The following is a 22,945-nucleotide window of genomic DNA, read 5'->3' as shown; positions in this document are numbered from 1 at the left end:
AGATTCAGAGCAGCCTCTGGAGAAGGACTTGCAGGTGTTTGTTGATGAGAAACTGAACATGAGCAGCTTCAGTGTGTGCTTGAGCCCAGAAACCAGCCATGTGCTGGGCTGCATCAAAAACAGCATGAGCAGCAGGTCGAAGGAGGTGATCCTGACCCTCTGCTCTGTTCTTGTTAGACCCCACTTGCAGCACTGTGTGCTGTGCTGGTGTCCTCAGCATAAGGACATGGAGCTTTTGGAGCAAGTCCAGAGGATGCCACGAGGATGATCAGGGGGCTGGAGCACCTCCCGTATGGAGACAGATTGAGAACATTGGAGCTGTTCAGCCTGGAGAAGAGAAGTCTGTGGAGACCTCATAGCAGCCTTCGAGTATCTGAAGGGGGCCTATAGGGATGCTGGGGAGGGACTCTTCATTAGGGACTGTAGCAATAGGACAAGGGGTGATGGGTTCAAACTGAAACATGAGAAGTTCAGGTTAGATATAAGGAAGAAGTTCTTTGCTGTGAGGGTGGAGAGGCACTGAAATGAGTTGCTCAGAGAAGTGGTGAATGCTCCATCCCTGGCAGTGTTTGAGGCCAGGTTGGACAGACTCTTGAGCGACATGGTTTTGTGTGAGGCCCCCTGCCCATGGCAGGAGGTTGGAACTGGATGATCTTAAGGTCCTTTCCAATTCAAGCCATTCTATGATTCTATAAATTACTATCAAAGACAATGGTGTGGTATCTGGCTCTTTCTGACGTCTCTACCCTAAGCATTTCAGTTATTTAGTTATACCAATAAATGTTACAAGTTGAAAGAATATTGGAGATGGGCTGGTTTATTAAAATGAACAAAAAGATGCTTGCTTTTTGAAGTTTAAGGGCTGTCCCTTGAAGGGTGACCAACGCAAATATGCATAGTTCCTTTTTTCTCCGATACACCTGAGGCTGAGACACCTTTGTGTGGTGTTCTGTTCTATTTCAGCAGGCAATCTGCTAGCTGTTTGAAGGGTGACACTGCAACATGTGATGTCCTCAGGTTCCATTTCACAGTCTTAGATGGCAAGTTCATACCAACAGGCTGGTTTATTCAGGTAGAGGCAACCCAAGCCCATGGACTGCATCATCATAGTCATTTTGCACTGTACCAGAGCTTTTCCAAGGAAGAGTAAGGAATCCTGCACCTCTCTGTGCAGCCAACCCAGGGCTGAAGCATTCCGAAGACCACACAGAGTTGCAAACGAAAAACAGAGGTGTTGGAAAGCATGTCACACTAAGTGCAAGCTGGGAAGGAAGGAAGGGGTATTCCACAGTCACACACACATCTGAACTTCCATAATTCATGGTCTACAGGATTTTATTACTTAGAAAATGGTTCAAGCTCGCATTGTGAGCAAAGAAAACCTTCCAAGTAAAGCAAAATGTTCATTCTCTGTTAACTTTAGATTTTGAAAAAAAGAGGGCAACAGGAAAAAAATACATGCAAGATGGGGATGAAATTACAAGAGAAAAAGACATAACGACAAAAAACTTTCCTCTACTTGCACTATTTACTACTGATTTTGTTAGATTTTTGTTAGGTTATTAGGAGACTGGGGATAAATCTCCCTTCATCATGGGTACTTATCCACCCCACCCCCCCACCCCCCCCCCCCCCCGCAGTAGGTTCTGATAAGACCATCACCTTTACAGTGCCAGAATGTCTTGCAGCCATGTATTCAACAGTGTGGCCAACATCTGTCATATCTGTCATATCTGTCATGTGTGCTTTGCTCTCCCTCTGAAGGAACTTGGGACTCCTACTTATTTACAGTAACCTCTTGTTTTAGCTCACATACCACTGGCTGTTTATGACAATGACAAGCAATGGCACAGCTTCTGCTAAAGGGAGTTGCTGTTCCACAGTCCCATATTAAAACCCTCCTGGGGATGTTACATGTCAGAGTTGAGTCACTCTCGTAGTTCACCACTGCCAGAAGTAGCACATCCCATACTCCAGCCCTACCCTTTCTTCTCTCCATCCCAGTCATGCTAACGCACCCTTTCTCTTGCATCAAACTAATGTTCATCAGAGCCTTCACTGAGCTGATTCAGTTTATCAACCTAGAAGCAAATAATTCACTTCTTTTAGCACATTTTCTTCCAGGCCAGCAAATTGAATCCGTTTCACTCTGAACCTGATAAGCACCAGACTTGTTGCGGGCCAGGGGGAGTAGGCAGCCGGGAGCAGGGGAGAGAAGCAATAAAACGAGGACAGGGCACTCCACGTCCACAGTAAAGAGACACAGTCAACTGTAACATGTCAGTTGGCCCTCAGCAATCTGATCCTGACTGAAAAAGGTTCCTCTGCAGCCAAGGAGTGAAAATGTGAGCTGCGGCTCTCCCCCTTGAGCGCTCAGCAGGCTGACGCAAACCCTTAGTCTGGGCCGGCAAGGACACTGACAGCCAACAGGGAGACTCTGAACCTAACCTAGTACCTGGTGGAAAGCCAGGGCAAAAAGTAAGTTTGTTGCATCCTTGGCAGCTGCCAGTGGTGGAGAAATGCACTGTGTAGCCTTTCTGTTTCCCCGGCTCAGGGGTTTAAGGCTGCTTGTATTGACTGGACATTTTATCACCTGCAAACAGCTTGGGGGAAAAACAGGTCTGCCCAGAAGGAGGGACAAAGGAGATACTAGAAAGGCACAAGTCTGCCATCTTCTTAATCCTAAAGGCATTCCTCTTTCAATGCTTACTGCAGATCACCTGCCCTTTTGATTACCCCTGCTCTTTGCCAGCTTTTTACACAACTTCCTCCTATTTCCCTGACCTTTAATGCAGAGACCTTGCCTAAATACCTCTATACAGCTGCTACAGCCTGCTCCTTTTATAAAGCCTCTTAAACATTCCTCTACCATACATGTTTACAGGAAATCAACTACTAATTACTAGTCAGGAAGCAAAAAGCTGACTTTTATAAGCTTGTATTTGCACGTAAGTTAAAAGAGTATTTACTTCCATATGCACAGCATAATTGATATCACTCTTCCCCTATTTGTTGTATGCCAGGCATCTATCTTAGTTCCACTGGACCTGTTGGGAAATCTCATTTTAAGGTGCAATGATTTAACACAGTGGATGTTTGTCTAATTCCATCCAGTTTATTCACAGAAAATATAGCATATCACTGAAACTGACTCTGAGCTGACACTGCCTTCTAACAATGAGAATAAAAAACTAAATAGCTAGAGGGGAAAGGTTCCTTCTCCACAGCTGTTTCTTGAAAACCTGTGGTACACTACAGTGATGGACAGACCTTTCAGTAGAGCAGGTTGGATGCTTATTTATCATGAATTGATCCGAGCTCTTGATAACCTGATAAAAGGATGCAGCTGACTGCTTTGTGAAACAGCCAGGATTTCAAAGACAGTAAAACTGTGAATATCACAGTATTTAACCATTTTTTTTCAAAAGCAAAATTAATCTGCATAACTCAGTGATACTCATCTACATATTAGCCCGTTACACACAATCTGACCTCTGTTACAAGTAAGCTTTCAGTTTAAGCTTTGACTGCTTTTTTCCTACTGTTATTCGTACTGTGTTTTGCATCCCAAATGAGTTGCTTGTAACTTCCCATACAAGGCAAATGCGTTCAACTCATGCAGCAGCTAAAGCTTGTGCAAGCAACTCACTTGAAACCTTTCTCTGCCATCACCAGCACAGGACATCCATCAGGACTGGGTAAAGTTATCATCTGTAACAGAAACTTTGGCAATGAATGGAAGCACCACTGCTGTGCATGGAAAAACCCCTAAAGCTCTGAACATTATAGAGGGGGAAAGCAGACAAGCCCCTTTTGGTGGTCAAAGAGGTTGCAGTTTCCTTCCAATAACAGTTACTGTATCCTTTGATATTTTACCTACTTTATAATTTTCCATAATTTTGCAGAACAGCTGTGGTAACACAGAGCCCATCTCCTGCACTGCCTTTCACTGCACAGAGGGAGAGCAGTGAGCATGGAGACAACACTTTTTGGAACCTTCAGCTTGCCTCAGCAAGGAGGCAGAAGATGAGTGACCACCCGCCCTGAGAGTCAGGGGTCAGCCCCTTTGGGAGCCACCCCCTTGCTGGGTCCACTTACAGCTAATCCCCGGTGAGTGGCTCTCACTAAAGGATTTCTTTACACCCTTGGCTGAAAAAGAAATGACAACAGAGTTAACAAGCCCAGGAAAAATCCATGATTTGGGCAAATCCTTAAAGATCAAGTGGGGATGGGGGGAGGGAACATCAACTAATCCCAGAGTCCAAAACATTTCTTGTGAAACCCTTTTAAAACACAGAAACTTCACTGGGTCTCCTCCCCTTTTAAAACACAAAAACTTCACTGGGTGTCCTCATTAGTGGTGATTACAGGGGAGGCATTTCTTTCTTTCTTAACTAAGAGTCTCTTCTCAACAACACAAACAAGGGTGCCCATTGATATGGTGCTGTGCTTTCTAATCCAGCTGGCTTTGTATGGCTTTTATACTTACTGTGGGAGAGAAAAAGAAAGGCTTCTTCAGGAGAAGAGCCTCCGTTTCCTCAGCAGAAGCTCTAGGTTTACTGCTGGATGTAATGTTTCTGGGCAATAGATACAGATTTTTCTCTACTAGAAACATTTAAAGGACACAGTTTTCAAAATCAGCAGTGACCCACTGAAGTTATAAATTATCATTTCCTTCTTGTTTCACAGAGAAAAAGTAACAAACACCTTAGAAGTTGGTTCTGCCACTAAAAAAAGCATTATTGGTGACACGAAATTTCAGTACATACCTCACAAAAAACAAAAACAAAAACAAAAACAAACAAACAAAAAAAAAAAAAAAACAGGGCAGCACAAACACAGCGGAGCACAAAAGGTATATAGGAAAGGCCTGGATGGACCTGTGAATTGCCTGCAACATCAGCTCCCTGTGTTCATTTCCTAGGTTGACTTCGGGTGTCAGATGTGCAAGAAATGAACCCTGAGATGCTCTCACCACTTTCAGTGGTTTCTAGCTTAAAGCAGCGCTCAGCACTTCAGCACTGCAGAAAGAAAGAGCTTCTCTCTATCTCTTGTTCCTCCCAAAGACACCATCTTTGGTATTCACTTTTCCTTTCACAGAGGAAGTAACAGCAAAAACTAAGAAAAGCTGTCAGTGCCACATCAGCCAGGAATGAACACTGCTGGGAGGGCACAATCCGCCCCTTTTTGTAGTATCACTGTTCTGTTTGGACTCAAGCTACCTTACAACACTATGCCCCAGGATGTATCTTTACCTTCCCACTCCAAGACGTTAGCCCATGATCACTCTCTTTTCTCAAATCAGTGTCTCCAGGAAGCATTTTGACTGTTGGCTTTCCTGTCTTATTTTCCACACATGGTTGGACATTTTTCTTTTTCCCCAGTACCAGCATAAAAACTATAGCACCAGTGCTGGTTTCAGTACAGCTCTCATCTGAATACTAATTATTCTAAGTACATCTCATCTGAATATTAATTCTTATAAAAATAACATTTACATTTCACTTCTAAACTTTGTATACAGATTCATGTGTCATGAGTTTCTATGTAACACATTTCAAACTTGGGAACACTCACTGGAGGCTGGTACAGAGACCCTGAACACACCTGAAGCAAATCCATCTGAAATTGGACAACATAGCTTTACCCAACATACCTTCTACTCAGCTGGCTTCAGTTGTCGGGATTTTTTATGGCCTTCAATACTTTTGTTGCTTTGTACAATTCACATCAATAACAAGTGTTGTCTCCCTTGCTGTCTCACATCTCATTTTATTTCACATGCCACATACATTTAGCTGAAGAAGTTGTCTCTCTTTCGCTTTACAGCTGACAGCAGAACATTGTCCAACCAATCATTTGACATATGAGGCTTGGAGTCAACCGTCCACTGTTTTGTCAAATGCTGTTTGGATTCTGAGCTGTGCTCAAAGACCAGCTTCCATAACCTGATGCTTACACGAGAGCCCTTCTCAGCACAGCTTCCACTGAGCACCCAAAGCAGCACAAAGCCTTCAATAGCACATATTTGGCAGGGCTAGTGCAAACAGGGCCTTTACAAGCTCTGACAATGTGAGTCAGAACTCACCTTTTTCTGCAGACTTCTTCCCATCTCTTCACCTCATAAATATTTGATGAAAGATGGTGAAAGATGCCTTCTAGAGCAATATATATTCAGATATTTGGGTTACATCTGTAAGGGCTATTCTCACATAACATTAAAAACAATACAGAAAAATTGGTTTGAAATGTGCTAGCAAAGGAAATTTTAACTTCATGAGCAATTAAAAGATTTGTGGCTACTCTTCTGTGTTTTCAAAGGACATATGTGCATATCTACAATAAAACAATTGGAAAGCATGACAGAACAGTAGCATTTAATCTTAGAAACTTTGATAAAATAGTTTAGTTCTTGTTCTGATGGTCCCTGTCCTTCCCAGAATTGACAGCTCCAAGGGTGAAGTCTCTTAGCTTTGTGCAGTGCGGGAGTGCACAGGGAAGCACTACATAAAACAGCCTGGGAAAAGGTATACTCTACTGGGGGCAGCCTAGCTATTCATTTCCTCTTAAGCCAGTTTCCCCTCAAAGCTGTGAGTAAAGGAAACAAAAGGTTGGATATACTTAACACTTTTTAAACATAACTAGGCTGCTTCATTTTTTGTCTTTCATTTGCTGGTGCTTTGCAATTTGCTTCCAATCTCCCCACTGTGAAGTCCTCAGTCAAGTCAAACCTGTTTGCCATTTGTGTGTGTCTAAGTGCCCTTAGACCCAAACCCAGCCAACAGTTTAGAGTAAACAGACCTACCCAGGGAGGAGCTGGAATTTGAACTGCAAACCATGTGTGTCCCGAACAATTGCTCCCTCTCCAGGTGACAGAAAGCAGCAACATTTCTCAGCAGCAGTTTGAAAGAGGGGAGCTCAGTCTCTTTTCGTCTCAGGCACAGTGCCCTAGAGAGGCTCGTCAACAAAGAAAACTGCTTAGCTAACTGGTCTACTCCTTGTGCTTACATACTGCTTTGTCGAGCTCATAGTTTAAGAACAGTGGGTACATCCTGGAAACACCCTCTTGTCTCAGTGATTATGTCTAAATTGTTCTGCTGAATATCTTACATAAGACTTGCATAAGTAATGCATTCTGCTGCTGGTAAATTGGGTTGCTCTAGCTAATGAGGAGCACCACACAGTAAGCTTCTCAGACTGCAGAATGGCCAGAACAGCACTGTTTGAGACAGTGCTCATCCTTCTTTAGCACAAGACTGATCTTTCAAAGAAGATTAAACCTAGGCAAACGATTGAAAAGCCTGAGCAAGGTGAGACCAGGCAACAAAGGCAAGCACTAAGCACAAAGGAGCCACAAGGAGGAAAGAAAAGGGTCAGAATAAAGAAGGGAGAGTGGTAATCACTCTCCATCTGAAAGCAGGGACCAGAAACAGACCTGACCACGAAGGGGTTTTGATACTGAGCATGAGATCTCCTCCCTCCACCTCGCCCTGTCACCACTACCACCACTGGTGTAGGGGGTGCTCAGATTAGGATCTGTGAACTCAGTTGCTACATATGCATGTTCTAATTACACCAGAGAGTCCACTCACCTCTTGACCACATAATTTGAAATGTAAAATGACAGGTCTCAGATAAAGGTTATCTATCTGCAGGAAGAGTGTGCCCCATGCAAGACCTGCACATCCTGCTCCCCACATGAAAACATCTCTTCTGCACTGACTTAGATTTCTCTGAACATAGGTCAGAGTGGTGTAGGCTGAGGACAACAAGTTACATAACTGGTGTGGAGCTATATCAATTCCAAACAGTAAACTGGAAGAGTATCTTCAGAGAGCTCCATTAAAACATTAAGAATTACTCATGATTTCATCTTTTTGGACTCTTTTCCTGAAGCCCAAGGCTTCAGGATTTGTATGTGTAGAAATGAAAGAAGATAACATGCACAAAATACATAGCTAAGGTTTTTCCACACATATTTCTTAATCCATAAAAGTGAGAACGCATAGCAAATTACAATAAATCAGAAAATTATAGCAGCCAATGATACCCTGATAATCACACAGCTAATATGCAGGATCTTCTGTAGTAGAGTGTATATACAGCCTTGTTTCAAATTTACACTACATCTGGAAGAAAGGTAGCCAATGGTACTAAAAATCATGGGGGGAAAAAAGCAACCCACAAAGCTCATAGTGGTTGGGAAATACACTAATGAAGGTGGATGGTGCAACCACCAGCTGCTTCCCTTATCATTATGAGGCAGTCCTTACTACATGACCATACACTGGTTTTGCCTAGGCTCCTGCTTCATTCACTGCATAATTATAATGAAAATTAAGTTAAGGTTTTAATGCTAAATGTCTTGGAAGCTTAATCTGGGAGTCACTAAACTTTTATTGACACATAGCATTGTTTCTGTCGCAGTCCAAGCTGAACAGCATGTGTTAAACACCAAGTATTTTATTCAGTGGGATCAGCTCAGTCGTACAACAGTGGTCCAGCCTGGGAGAGGAATGAACTTTGGATCCTAATTCGTTTGTTGTCAGCAGGTGTTATGTTGTGTTATGACCTGTTCAAGCCACACCTATAATCACACAGTGAGCTACAGGTAACTCCTGGGATTTCCTTTTATCTTTAATCGCTTCCTATTCACACTTCATTCTGCCAACACCTCCTGTCAGGGTTGTTGCTGCTTATTTCTCATGAATGTCTAAGAATATCATTCATCCCAGCAAAAAGGTTTCCATGCAGTGAGGTATGATTCAGAAGTGACCTGCACTATTTCCTAAAAGGTTACTTGTCTGACTTGTTGTTCAGGAAAGCAAACGGGAAGATCTACACTGTCATAAAAAGCAACAGTATTAGGCAGAGATCACTGAAGCAGTTATTCCAGTGTAGTTCTCTAGCAATGAAAATCTCGTACACAGATTAAATAATTTACTAGTAGCACAGTACTATGGGTCTGATCTTGAAAGTTCTTAATCATGTTGAGTTGTTTCCTCTTATAAATACTCAGATCAGACACAGCTGCAAATTTTAGATGAGCTGTATTGGTCACTAACTACTCAGATCCAAGATTTCTGGGAGATGCTGGTTTTATTTAGCTTATGATCCTACCTGCACAGTGCAAAACTTGAGTCATACCACAGCCTCTTATAAGTCCACATCTCCCTCTCCCAGCTACACATAATAATGCCTAAGCAGTCAGCCTAACTGCTTTAAAGGTAGACTTGAAGAGTAACTCACTTTTCTCTCATGAGGACCTGCAGGTCTCAGCAGCAATAAGTCCCATCACCCTTGCTATATCCCACCACACAACCAACACAGTAGAGGAACATCACTGGCCTTCTAGAAGTGTTTGACAAACACTTTGAAATACTAGTTGTCTGTTTGGGAAGCCACATGGTAAAGCCAGATTGGGGTATTTATGCATCACATTTTTTACTGCAGCGAGAAATAATACAAAAGCAAGGGAGCACTCAATGAAATGATCAGAAGTTTACTGCGAAAGCAAACAAGGACTGCTTCTTGCACTGATTATTATTCAGCTGTGGAGCAGGATACTGCAGATTGATTAGATTGAAAAGGGCCCAAAAGCAACTGCTCAAAGCCACATAAGAGATCCATCAAGGGCTACTAATCTTGAGGATACCACCTCTGGCTCCAGAATGTGGTACGCTACTGAAAACTAGGGAAGTATACTAAAAAAGCATCACTAACTCTGTCCTGTTCTTTTAGGTCATTACTGACCATGGTCAGAGGCAGAACTACAGAATCTGTTCTTATACAGTTATTATTACATTCCCAGTTAGGCAAAGGTTTCAAAATAGAGCTCAGTTTTCAACCCTTCTTCATATTCCTTCTGTCTCTGCTGGAGCAGATACAAGTGCATAACCTCAGCTTGGATGTGCTGTCCTGCAAAGGACAGCCAACGAATAGCAGTGAAATGATGGACATTGAACAGGCTAGAGCTTACAAGTCTCACCATTCAGCCCTTGCTCAACATGTCTATTGGCCCCAAAGAGACTGACCAGAGAGAACTATTCTTCATCTTGCATTTCACACACTCTTGCTCTCATTCTTTCTGTCAAGTCACAATCTTGCCTCTAACCAGACTCATCTGCTCCCAAGGATAACAGAAGTAACACTTCAGCCTTATAGCAGTCACAGGCACTCCCCAGTGTTGCTTTTTTCTCCTTCAGTTTAAAGAGGTCTGATTTACATGCAGTGTAAGCTGGAGTGGTTTTCCACTGCTGCACGGTGCTTCCCCTGCTACCATTACACACCTTCATAATTAAAACTTCTCTGCCTGAGTCAACTGAAAACTACTGAAAATGTCAAGTATTTGAAAACCATTTCCAGAAATAGTCACATCGCTTTCAGACAATCTGATTTCTGGCAGGAACCCCTTGAAGGTAGAAACTAAAGCAATTTTTAAGCCTCCATCTCTCTTCCATACTCAGTATTTGATAACACTAGTTTTTGTGTAACTCATTGTTGAGTTGAAATTAGACCTGAAAGAGGCTTTCAGAGGGCCAGGTCTCTCCCTATGACATTTGTCTGTAAACTGGCTATATTCTTCTTATCACTTACTTACAAAAATATCCTTAGCATTTACTCCATCTTACTTATGGTCCTTCCACTTTGTAATGGGGATCAGTATTCTACATATGCAAGAGATAAGGACAGCTGCATGAAGGAGAGAAATACAGTCCTGTCCGTTTAGGTGGATTGATCTGCCACAGGCCTTCAGGGACCTTTAGGCTCCATGTTATGCAATTCAATATCTTTTCATGCTTGGCCCTATTGATTCTCCTATCTCTTCACCTATAAACTATGGCAACTTCCCCTGTGGAAGAAAACCCAAGCATGCTCAGCATTTCGTTCCTCAGATGAATCTTAGATGGCAGTTAGGAAGTGACTTCATGGTTTTAAGTAAAACAATATTGATTTTTATAATCTAACCAGAGTCTAAAGATAGCACATTACCTACTTACCCTTACTGAATGAGGGAGATGTTGGCATTCCCTTTATCACTTCCCAGAAACAAAAGACACAAAGAACTTTGCCATACCCTGTAAATTACAAAATGTTCTTCTCCAGTCAAGCCATTTATCTACTTGAGAAGTTGCCGCCTACAGTTGCTTTGTACACAGGGAAGAGATATCACACTCTGCTAGCACTCGGAGGAAAACACAACCCAAACAACAAACCAAACAGAAGAATGATGGTCAGCTACTTTAGAGAAGTGTCACTCCTTAATCACTAAGTGAAGCTTCTTCTGGGTCGCTATTGAAGCAGACAGCTACCTGCAAACCAAGCAGACAGATCCAGGGGAAACTAGAGTACTCCAAATGCTTGTCCTTTAGCAGAATTCAACCAGCCAAACAGGACTGTACACTGGAGTCTTCTTAAACTTCCACTAGGAAGGATCTTATGAAATGGTGGGAACTCAGTAAAATCCGGACCTTTGTCTAACACCTCATAATGAAAAATATCCACACAGTTTGATAAAGATTACAAGTGTTTTTACCTGTAGGGAGAAAGTACTATCAGCTACAACACTGTCAGCTTTTGCCTGTCTGGTTGGCTCAATGTTTTGGTAGACACATTTGACTTACTCAGTGTACTATCTACCTTGTCTCGTGCAATAGGAGTTGGAAACCCCATGATTTTAACAGTTTATTTTAACTTATGTCACCAAGATGCACAAACACCTCTTTAAAGCAGTTCCCTAGAAACAGAGCAAAATCAATCCTTTCCATATGGACACTTGCTTCTTTAGATACTCCTTTCAAGCCGCATATTTCTTGTGTTGTCTCCCTACAATGCACAGAAGGGAACAACCCAAGCTAGAGGCAATGTTGCCAAGCATGTTTCTTTTCCTTTGAGGTGAATCCTTCCAGCAGGCTTTTATATGCTCCAGAAAACCTGTGCTGTTATAACTTTGTAGCTGCTGTGGACTATGGCAGCCCTGTCTGAACCAGGTCCAATACAGGTCACCAAGAGCCAGCGCAAGAGCAAGTGGTTCTTCGCTATTAGCCATTGCATTATCATGTCACTTCCCTGCAGTGTCTTATCACCCATCATCTAGGGACAGAGGTTTGTGTTAGTTTGCCAGATGGAGCTTAGTAGGGCAAGCTCTCTCTGGAATACCTGAAGGAAAGCAAAGCTATGTGTGGCCTTCTCCCTTGGTTTTATTTTTACTGAAAAGTAAAGCAATCAGTGCTAGCTCTGCAAGATGATCCTCAGGGTTATCCACAAAACCAGAGGAGCCCAAGTAAGTAAATTCCTAAAATAAAACAAAAAACAGTAACAAATGTGTTGTTTTCTCTTGCTTCTAACACAATACATCCCACTAAGCCCCTAAAACCAATACCGAATGTATTTAATTGTGATCATGCTGAACACAAGATTAGCAGAGCCAGAAAATGTCTTGGACTTGAATCTACAATTGTTTTCCATTTTGTAAACTTCACAATGAACGTGGCTGGAGACTTGGATCCCATTCCCTAAAAGAAACCCAACATTAACTATGGGTCCCCAGAGTCCCAAAACTGAAGTGACCCAGATGTGTTGCAAAGGTCAACACAACCAAGAACCACCATGGAATTTACTATTTTTCCTATCCTAATGCCCAAAGCCTTTAGTCCTGAGCCAAGGCCCCCACTGCATTAAGCAATGTGCAACCAATCTTGAAGTAGTCCTTGAGCCAAAGACTTTACAGTATGAGTTTTAGGAGGCTCCATCAGCTACATAAAACAAGCAAGGGGGGGCAGGAGGGGGACCTGGTAACTCAAACACAAGCACATATTGGCTCAATGAGCATTAGTCATGGCTTACCACCAACTAATCTCAAAACAAAATATTTTCCAGTAACAGTTCTCACTTTACCAACAAGCTACATCTCACAAAAGTCTTTTTTTCCACCTCTCTGGGCTCTCAGTACTGAACCACCTACAGACAGAAAGCCCTTCTCTCTCTTCCAGCACCATCTCGCTGCATTTTGTGCACTGTGGAAAAAAAAAGAAAGAAGAGAAAAAAGGCAGCATCAGCAAAACCAAGTGAGTCATGGCCAGGCAATCAACGAGATGCAGGCTGGCCTCTGTTTTCACAGTGAAAGGGTTTGCTTTTTTTCCCTACCCCAAGAGCAAGAAAATTCCAAAACTTGGTCTTATAAGGAGGTGTCAATGAGGTCCTTTAAGTAAAAGCTGCATTTAGGAGGGAAAACTAGCAGTTCTCAAAGGCACATTGCTTTTTCCTTCTGGGTGCTTTGTCCCAAATCTGCTGCTATACGTGTATTCACTGGAGCAGCTTTTACTAATAAGATTTGATACACTGCATGATAGCTCAGAGAGAGTGGGTGATTTTTTATGCCCTATTTATTATTTTACTAAATATGAAAGGTCCTAAGCTTATTGCTTACGCCTTCAAGTGTTCTCCTGGGGTGGAAAGGAAAGCCACCAATGATGGTACAAAGTGCAGGTTGGCTCTAGAGGGCTGTAAACATGCCATGGGGATCTTCCCTGGTGGGAGGTGAACATGGAAGCTCAGCTTTGCTCAGCCAAGGGTTATCCCATGTGGTCAGTGCGCACTATTGCTGTGTGATTCAGTCCACTACTTCTTGTTTTCACCTTGGACTGGGAGCTGCAGAAAGGGGTTGCTCTTTAGCTCCTCTAGCACAGAAGTGGTTTGGTTCAGACCTCTGGAGTTTCTGGATCCAGAAGGAGACTTCAAAAATGCAGAAGGAAACTCTGGACTCACACTGCAAAGCAACACAACAAACACAGCCTATATCCTATATTAGAAAGTGTTTTCTCCATTTCTCCCCAAACTGAGCAATGCTAGGTGAGCTAAGTGAAGTGGATTCACATGCTCTAAAAGCACACCGTCAAAACAGACATGAATCTTTTTTCCTTTCTCAGAGCAAGGCATTATTTATGAGTTAACTATATTTTCCTCTGTGGTCACAAGGCAAGATAAACGTTCATTCTCTCTTTGATGTGATACTACAGTTCTCCAAGCTTCTTCAATATAGTGGGTTCAGGGTAAATTACCCATTTGTCCTGCCCTCACAGTTCCCAACAAATGAGTCCTGGAATGACAGAACACCATTTTACTGAACTAACAAGCCGCTTTTGGCTTTCTTCTCATTTCTTCCCTATAACACAGGGCCTTTTATCTTGGTACTGTCTCCTCCTGGGCAGGCCTCCAGTCAGCTTTAGTGCCTGCTGCATATGCAACATCGTCATTGCTTTTAAAAGTACCAAACGCAGGAGAACGGTTTCTCTCCCTCTCTCTCTCTCTCACCCTCCTATTTTAATAAGAATTTTTCCATGTGGTTGGAGAAATAACATTTGGAATTACTGAAGGCTGCCAAAAGGCGAAAATGAAAACAATGAGTTGAGTCACACTTGAACCTGCCAATTTCATAGAATTTAGACCTTCTTAAGGCAGTTTGAAAATGAAAAAAAAAATCATGGAAAATATTTTAGTGGACTTTTTATAATGCAACTCCCCCCACACACACACCTTTTGTCTGCTGATGTAAGTTGCAGTGTCAGCCAATACACAGCAGCATGCCATGGGCACTCATCCTTGGAGTCCTCTAGTATCAAGTCTTTCTATAACACTTCTATACATATGCAACAGCAGATCGAGGAGCAGATATGGAGCTGCACTGGACCTTTATATTCCATCCCACAATGCAGTGCAGAGAATCTGAAAGTTTCCTAAATGCCCCTCATTTTTCATACCCATGAGCAACACTGGTTTGCTCTGGTAAATTATAAACTGGTAGCAAACTGTTTCAATGTAGTCTCTATAAAAGACCAGCTCTTATATGTTTGCCCTGCCCTAACCAAGGATATTACACTTCTCTGCCTGGTCTTCAAGTGTTTCCATGGTCTGAATTTTTCACCTCTTTTCACCTTGAACAGTTACACAATGCTACGGCACAGTCGGTGTGCCCACAGAAGCTGCTGACTGCATTGCCAATACAGACAGATTGAACAATTACATTGTTTAATGAAACAGGAAATTCAGGTGATAGGAACCACGAGCAAAATATTCTGTGTGAAAAAGTCCTAAATAAGAATCAAGCCAGGTGGCCTGCAGAGTTTTCCATGAGGTTTAAATGCAAAACCATGTGTGTAAGGTGGAGGAAGAAGAGATCAAAGCTGGAGGCTGCATGCAGTTTACTGGATCCTTGCATGTGTGAGAAAGAGGACCAGCAAAGCACAATAATCAGTAGGCTGTGGAGAAGTATTTGTGGCAAGACTTTGGGAAGGAAAAACAACAACCTAACAGAGCCCACAGGGAACAGGCTTAGGCTGGAAGATGAACAGTCAACCAAGAAACTTCTTTCTCCTGCTGATTGATACACAGCATACTGAGCGATTTATAAGTATTGTTTGTAATCTGCATGAATTCAAGACATACCAAACATTATCATCCATCTATCATTTTTTTTCTCCTTAAAGAAACCCCTCAAAAGACTTAACTCTAGCTAGCTGCTATTTCAAGGAGGGTTGCATGGTTCATATCTAGGCAAAATATGTGAACTTATTATCAATCCCATACAGTGTCACTTGACAATGCTAATGTAGAGTCATGCTGTATTACCACAGGAGACGCTACACTCTCCTCATGAGGGCAAGTATAGTATAAACTCTTTTACATGAGTATTTCTACTGATATTTCAAGAAGACCTTAGAAACAGCCATATTAGCATTTATACTAACATCACCCTTATCTGATGTTCTTTGACAACCATCATTACCATGAGTCTTGTAGGAGGAACAGGTAAAACTCGCTGCAGTGTCCCAGTGTGATAATTCCAGCCTGCCTTCAGTAGCCCATTGTTGGCTTAGGCAGAAAACATCTACTCTCTTCCTCGCATTCCACAAAAGCTGCCGTTTCATCAGGCTGTGGCAAACAGTTCTCTGTGTGGCTATCACAGATCCTTTCCCTCAGTGTAAAGCTACTGGAAACTCTTATCAAACTTGCCCACTCCGTTGTTCCTCACTATCGCATGTTATCAGAAGAGTCACTGGACTTTTAGCACATGTCGGCTTTTCACTAAGCCGCTTGGCTACAGTTCCAGTAGCTCTCCTTGCCTCAAAGTCTTTAAACAATCCTACCAAGATGGCTGAGCAGCTACAGAAGCATTAACATAACTCCCTCACATGGCTAAAACTTTGTTCCAGGATAAGGCAGGGTAAGACTCACTATTTACTTTAAAAGCCTTCATAAATAGTAAGCTAAAATAATATCTTCCAGTTTAATACCAAAGCAGGAATGTCTACAAGATGTGGCTACCCTGACTTAGTTTTACTTTTTTAAATTTGCTGCTTATCTTATACCAAGAGCTTTCCCATTTAGCCAGTGTTAGCCTGCAAAACAGTAGTGAACCACCCACTATGTCGTACTTATTAACTTACTGTCATTTAACATAAAAAAGTTTAGGCAAACCATGAGAGATCAGAATTCTGATCCTCATATTAAAAACAGAAGGGCTCGAGGGATTAGATCGTGAAATATGATTTCCCAGGATATATTAGATTCTGGTTTAATGTTCTTTTTGATATCACAGAAAGTCAAACCTCATTTCATAAGAGAGCACTTCAATACACTTTGCATACAGCATGCTTTCCCTTGATAAAGTCTCTGTGCTGTAGCAAACTTGGAATTGGATCAGAACCTCTGGAGCACCTGGCAGTGGGAGTGGAGGAGAGGAAAACCCACACTGTTAACCTCAGCTCACAGAAGTCCCTTAGATAGTTTTACAGCAAACACAAACAAGAAGAATGAGCCAACAGGCTTGGCAAAAAGCATCACAGACTTGAATTATGCTGGAGGACAGACTGCAGATGCCAAGCCTAGCTGGTACAGCACACATCACGTGTATTCACATGTTGACTATATTTCAGCAAGAGTCATGGCAGAACGACAAACAAAAGACGTCCATTTAGGACCATCTGTATCCAAAAGCATTCCAAGGCCTGAACTTTGTCATGTGGTATCTGTCACTAATGATAGAAAAACTGTTGAGAGAAAAAACCTTACCTAAACAACCTAACCCTGGATGCAATGTACCTTTTGTGCCTCTGAGATTCTCATAGAGTTTCAGAGGGAAGTTCCCCTCTGTCCTCACAGTCTTGCATAACTCTTTCATACGTTCCTTCAGCTTTCTCATACTTCAACACAAAACTGTGGGTTGAAATACAAAAGCACAATTGTTTACAAGAAAACCGGCCATGACCAATGTCATTAGAGGAATTCAGCAGGAGGCTGCATAGAGGAGAGAAATTTAGAATGAAGTGAAAAGAGTGACCTGATTATCCAGGGATGGACAATTTACTGCAAGACAGCACCAACTACTCACCGTTTCTCCTCCTCTGCTTGGGCACAGCATTCTCCAGAAGTAAAAGATTCCTGCAATTAATGGGTAATATCCTGAGGTCAACAGAGTAGGTTTTCACCCAACAAGGTTAAAGCGAAGGCTTATAACAGGTGGTCTGTCTTATATTTATTACTTCGATTGTGCCACACACCAGACCCACTCTATAGGCAGGCTGGTTCAGCTATATGTAGCATATTAAGTCCCTTGTGGGGCTATCCTCAACTGATTGCAATTGCTGAATAGCATCATTTTTAAGCCATCAGGGCAGCCAAGCAGAGGGTGAGATGGTCAAGAGCCTTTAACCATTCTCCAATGTGCCTCAGGCTGAAGCATCCTCTCTGGTACACGCTGCCATGCTACTTGCTCATTAGCAAGATGCCACTGGCAGAAGGCAGTAAACTGTTGTCCTGTGAGCACAATCATTCTCACTTAAATAAAAATCGTGACAAAAATTAGGCCTCTCTAGAAATAATAGGTCGTTAATGTGTTTGCTCTGTGGACCCACTGTCCTCCTGAGTGCATTAGTGAAGGATACTAATTTATGAGAGGAACCAAATACCAAATAACTGCTTAACAAAGAGTTAAGTGAAAACATTTGAACAAACCACAAAGCTTTTAGTTCAGTTTTTGTGCACAGGAACTATTCAGAGAGAGTAATAATGCAACGCAAGTGTGTGAGGTGTCCCTGCTCATGGCAGGGGCTTGGAACTAGATGATCTTAAGGTCCTTTCCAGCCCCAACTATTCTATGATTCTAAAAACCAAACCAAAACAAAAACCCTTTGAAAAACATTCCTGCTTCTACCTGAGCTCATGTAATAGCACTTTAAAGCCATCTTGCAGGCTTTGGAAACCATTGACGTTATTGCTTGTCAGGGCTTTCACTCCAAACGACAGGGGTTTTGTCATGAACTTGAGTACAAATCTCATTTTGGATACTCAGTTTAGTAATTCTTACATTATTCCATGATTTTCTTAGAACCTTCCACCCCGATGAAGAGGTAAGCTACTCTGCTTTCATTTGAAGGGTGGCTATGGGTGGGTTGTTTCTAAACAAATACATCTCCACCCTTTGTAGTTGTGGCAAATGTCCTGGGTTCAGCAGTAGCAGTCATTTTTCTCCTTCTTAGTAGCTGGTGCAGTGCTGTGGTTTTGACTTTCACCCTCGGAACAGTGCTGATAACAGCAATGTTTTCAGTTGCTGCTCAGTAATGTTTAGTCTGACCAAGGACTTTCTGAGTCTCATGCCCTGCCAGGGAGGAGGGGAAGCAGCAAGGAAGCAGAGACAGGACACCTGACCCAAACTAGCCAAAGAGGTATTCCATACCACAGCACATCATGCCCAGTATATAAACTGGGGGCAGTTACCTGGAAGTGTTAGATTACTGCTCAGGTCAGGCTGGGTATCATTTGGCAGGTGGTGAGTGGTTGTATTCTCTTCCCTTGTTATTTCCCTTATCATTATTACCATTGGTGGTAGCAGTAGTGGTTTGTGTTATACCTTAGTTACTGGACTCAGTAAGTATCTCAGCCCATGGGAGTTACATTCTTTCGATTCTCCTCCCCATCCCTCTGGGGGCCGGTGGCAGGGGGAGGAAGGTGGAGGGGGAGTGAGAGAGCGGCTGTGTGGCTGACTGAGTTTAAACCACGACAGCAAATAATTGACAAACATGAGCAACGGTGCACCCTCGTGACTCCAAATGTACAAAAAACCTCCAAAAAAGCAGGTTTGACAGTACGAGGACACAGGGAAAAGAAATACGAGAAATATAAGCAACAAGAGAGTATTTTCTGTGCTTAGAACACAGCTATAAACCAGAACACTTCAAGCCCTGTGAGATGGAGCAAACTGTAGCTTACCTCACCCTCAGCCTGATGCTTCAGCCTGGAGATACAATAGGCGACAGCGTCCTATCTGAGCCTGGCCCTGCTCTATGACTAAGCAACCCAGCCTTTTTCATTCTTTTGCCTACATACTTTTCACTCTCTCCAGAGACAGCTCAGCTACAAGACATTGAAACAAAAGAGCAGGGATTAGTATATTAACCCTCAGTAAATAGGCTTTTGCCTCTAAAGCTACAAATGAGCTCATGTTGAACATAGAACACCACAGCTTGCAATAGTTTCTCCTCCATCAACCAGTAAGTCGCCTTTGTTTACCTGGAGTACAGATGAAGTTGCATTTGTCTTGTAGATAAACAGCATATTCCTGTTGCACCCAGGGCAATTGTGGAGCTTTTCTCAAGATATTAAAAGTAATTTGGCAATTATCTCTGTATCACTGTTAGTGTTGTGTAATTGTTACTGAAAGGGAACTGTATCACAAAGGTGACAACATACAACAGTCCCCTTTGTGGACTATCCGGTGTCCAGTGTGCAGTGCCAGTAACTACATTCACAATAATGGAAATAAGAATAGCTGTCATTCTTCACTTAAATCCAAGCTCACAAACACCCTAAGTGCATGCCATTGTAAGAACTGTGTCAGATATCGCTGGATCCCAGCTTCCTCCTGTACCCAGTGCTCAACATGGTCCTCCTGCCTGACCAGAAGCTTGAAACATTATGTAAAGGTGATGAAAAAAGTGTCTGGGAGATTGAAACAGAAGATTATCAAGGACCCATGAGGTGATGAATGGAGCCTGCCCCTGCAAGCCTTCCAGGTTATCTCCATCTTCATGCCCACTGGGAACTGACTCACTGGTGTTTTATGAAGAAGCAGCTGCCTGCTTTGTGACATTTCAGCTTTTGCCTCCAGGTTGAGAAGAGTTTACAGGATAAGATACGCAACAGAGAGGAGGCAGTCTGCTGGAGATATCAAACTGCTTTTGCTACATCCAGCATAGGGCTCACCTGGCAAGTGAGCAGAATGGTTTCCACATTTCAAACTCAAAGGACTTGTCCCGCAAACAAAGAGCAAAGACTCTGAAAGGGGAAAAGCATTTAAAGTAAATGAACGCCATCAGTGAGTGGGTTTAGAGCTGCTGAAAGCTGCCTGACACAGGCTGACCCTTCTGAACATTGATATCTTCCCCTTGCAGGGGAAGCAGGAGGCTTCCTCCTCCACAGGTCCCAGGGCAGAGGTGGAGGGTTGGGTCGTGCCAACATCCAGCCCAGCACGGAGCATGGCTTCATGTGAAGTAACGATGCATCACATCACTCCTACCTTGCTCCACACTGAGCCCTTCAAGCTCTTCCTCCTGCGGGTAGGAGGAAATTGCACGCCAATTGAGCACACTTCTTTTCTTGGTGCAATTTGAATCAATGAATTTAAATTTAAACATAATTTAAAGCAACAGATCAAGAAATCAACACAACTTAAACTGAACTCCAAGAGTTGCATGGGTTTCTAACAAATAACAGGCTGTCACCAGCAGAGTCATGGCAGCATTTATGTAAGTAACATCACACTTTTTGATGGAGTCTTCTTTTTCTCAAGCATAAAAAACCCAAGCAAGCTCATAGCATATCTGTTAATTAGAAGATAAGCCCAGCAGATAGGAATCTCTGAGGCTTTCTCTCTCCTTGCCCCAAACTAATTAATATGGTATTATCTTGTCTTCTAAGAACCACCAGTGACCAGTGTGAATTGTCATTATTCCTATCTGACACATGGTGAAACTGAGGCACATGCAGGTTAACTGGAAAGAAGGAAAACCGGAAACTGAGTTTTTAAGTATGGAACTATTGATATCAGTGCCCATAGTCCATCCACTGAATCTATCAAGTCTGCTACTCACATGTGTTTGCAGTTTGACTGTAACCTTTGCTCTGGGAAGATTACTTATCTGCAGGTCAACAGCAATAGAACTTTTTAAGAAGCAGGAGACAACATCTGAGGAAACTTTTTTCCCCCTCCACATGTGACGTCAAACTCCAAAGTCACATTAAGTCCATATCCACACAAAAGGCCCTTCTCCCCTGAGAAGTTTATGAGCAAACAAGAGCTGAGTGAGCAGAAAAGTGGCATTTCTTGGTTCAAAGTGTCACTGAATCTATTTTCAGAGGAATTTGAGAGGTGAGACTGGGGCCTGTGCAGACATCCAGAATTACCCCAGCCACAAACAGATGCTGCATCACTTCGTAGCCCAAAAACCTTGTTTTATCAGTGAAACTATAGTAACTACATGACCGCTGAGAATTACAGTGACCCCAGGTCATAAAACTTGATCGTGGTAGGTTAGCAAACAATGGGGCAGGCACTGAAGAGCAGCCCTCTTTTTTTTCTGTTAAAGAAAGAGCATTGCAAGGGAGATGCTAATTCTGTTTTGAATCAGAAGTAAAACACACACATGACAAAACAAATGTGTGCTTACAAATATTTTGTCATATTTAATTAAATTATAGCACATAGACTAAACAGAGAGATCTGAAATGCGGGGTCCTGTGTTTGGGATATCCTTGGAGCTTTTATACAAAGAAATAGAGAAGTTTATACTTTGGCATTGCAGGGTGTACAGTCATCTCATACCTGCCGTCTAAACCAAACACAGCTTGTTGTACAACAGCGATGTATCTGTCAGTGCAACAACACATCAGTTTAACTGTCAGAATCCTCCTCCTTGCCTACTGATTTGACTGTGCCACCCTTCTGCTTGTAGCACTTCTTGTTCTTTCCTGATAAACAACAGCCTGCCTTCCCTTCCCCATGGCTGAGTTTTAGCTCTATCTGCCCTTATTTCCTGACTTTCTATTTCTTTCCTATTTTTGCCTCATTTTAGCTTAGTGCATCCTGCAGAGGCCCTAATAAGTAAAGCAGCCTCCCATCTTCCACCTACCTCGGTGTCCTGTGAATACCACTCCTTTATTTGAAGCTTCCTTATCACAGAAGCCCACATCCCCCAAAACATTTATGTACCTTCTTACCTACCTTTACCCTGTGCACCAGGTTGATCTGAGTCAAGGGGAAGCCTTTCAGGGCAGAGAGTTGGTGGAGGCAGCAACACACTACCGAGCTCAGGCAGGGAGTCAGACACAGGGAACAAGAGGCACTAGGCACTGAGTGCAGCAGAACAGCTCCTGGTTTTAGGTTAGAAATTATAAAAAAGGTATGAGTCATAAGGCCAATGTGATGGCTTCCCTTCAGGGTTCTGGCTCAAAAAAAAACCCATACTTGCCTTTTAGAAGAAATCTCATGAATTTAAGAATGGGATTGCGCAAATGCAATGTGCTTGCTGACACAGGAGAGCACAGACTCATTAACCAAAGAGGTCCTTTCCAGTTCTGTGCTGTCTTTATTTTCCAGGAAGTGAGGAGTAAAAGAGCTTGTTGGACTAGTATAATTCTCAAAAGGCAGAAGGAGGAGGAGGGAGAGCAAAGCAGCACCTGAGCTTTTTTGGAGAAAGAAGTTTGAACCTTTTCTTCTCCTTTATTGAAATACATACTGGCCCGGCTTTCTGTTCCCGCTTATCCTGCAAAGCAGTATGCACAGTATGCACCAAAGAGAACAAGACCTCTGCTCCAAGATATCTTCTGTTCCGAGGGCTGCTGGAGGATGAAGAGGAGCATGGGGGAGTTCAGGGCAACCGGCACATCCCAG

General features: G+C 42.7%; 1 long non-coding RNA gene across 1 annotated transcript in view; it reads right to left on the bottom strand.

The window, feature by feature from the left end:
• Window positions 1-22,482, bottom strand: part of LOC136014830 (uncharacterized) — a 105,437-nt gene extending 82,955 nt beyond the window's left edge. Inside the window, exon 1 of the long non-coding RNA XR_010612892.1 lies at window positions 22,277-22,482. This is a non-coding gene — a long non-coding RNA (uncharacterized LOC136014830). The remainder of the gene's footprint in view (window positions 1-22,276) is intronic.
• Window positions 22,483-22,945: the final 463 nt, after the last annotated feature.

This window comes from Lathamus discolor, chromosome 5, assembly GCF_037157495.1.
Source record: "Lathamus discolor isolate bLatDis1 chromosome 5, bLatDis1.hap1, whole genome shotgun sequence".
Taxonomy (NCBI): Eukaryota; Metazoa; Chordata; class Aves; order Psittaciformes; family Psittacidae; genus Lathamus; species Lathamus discolor.
The sequence above is the reverse complement of the archived record's forward strand: the minus strand, read 5'-3'. Positions and strand labels throughout refer to the sequence as shown.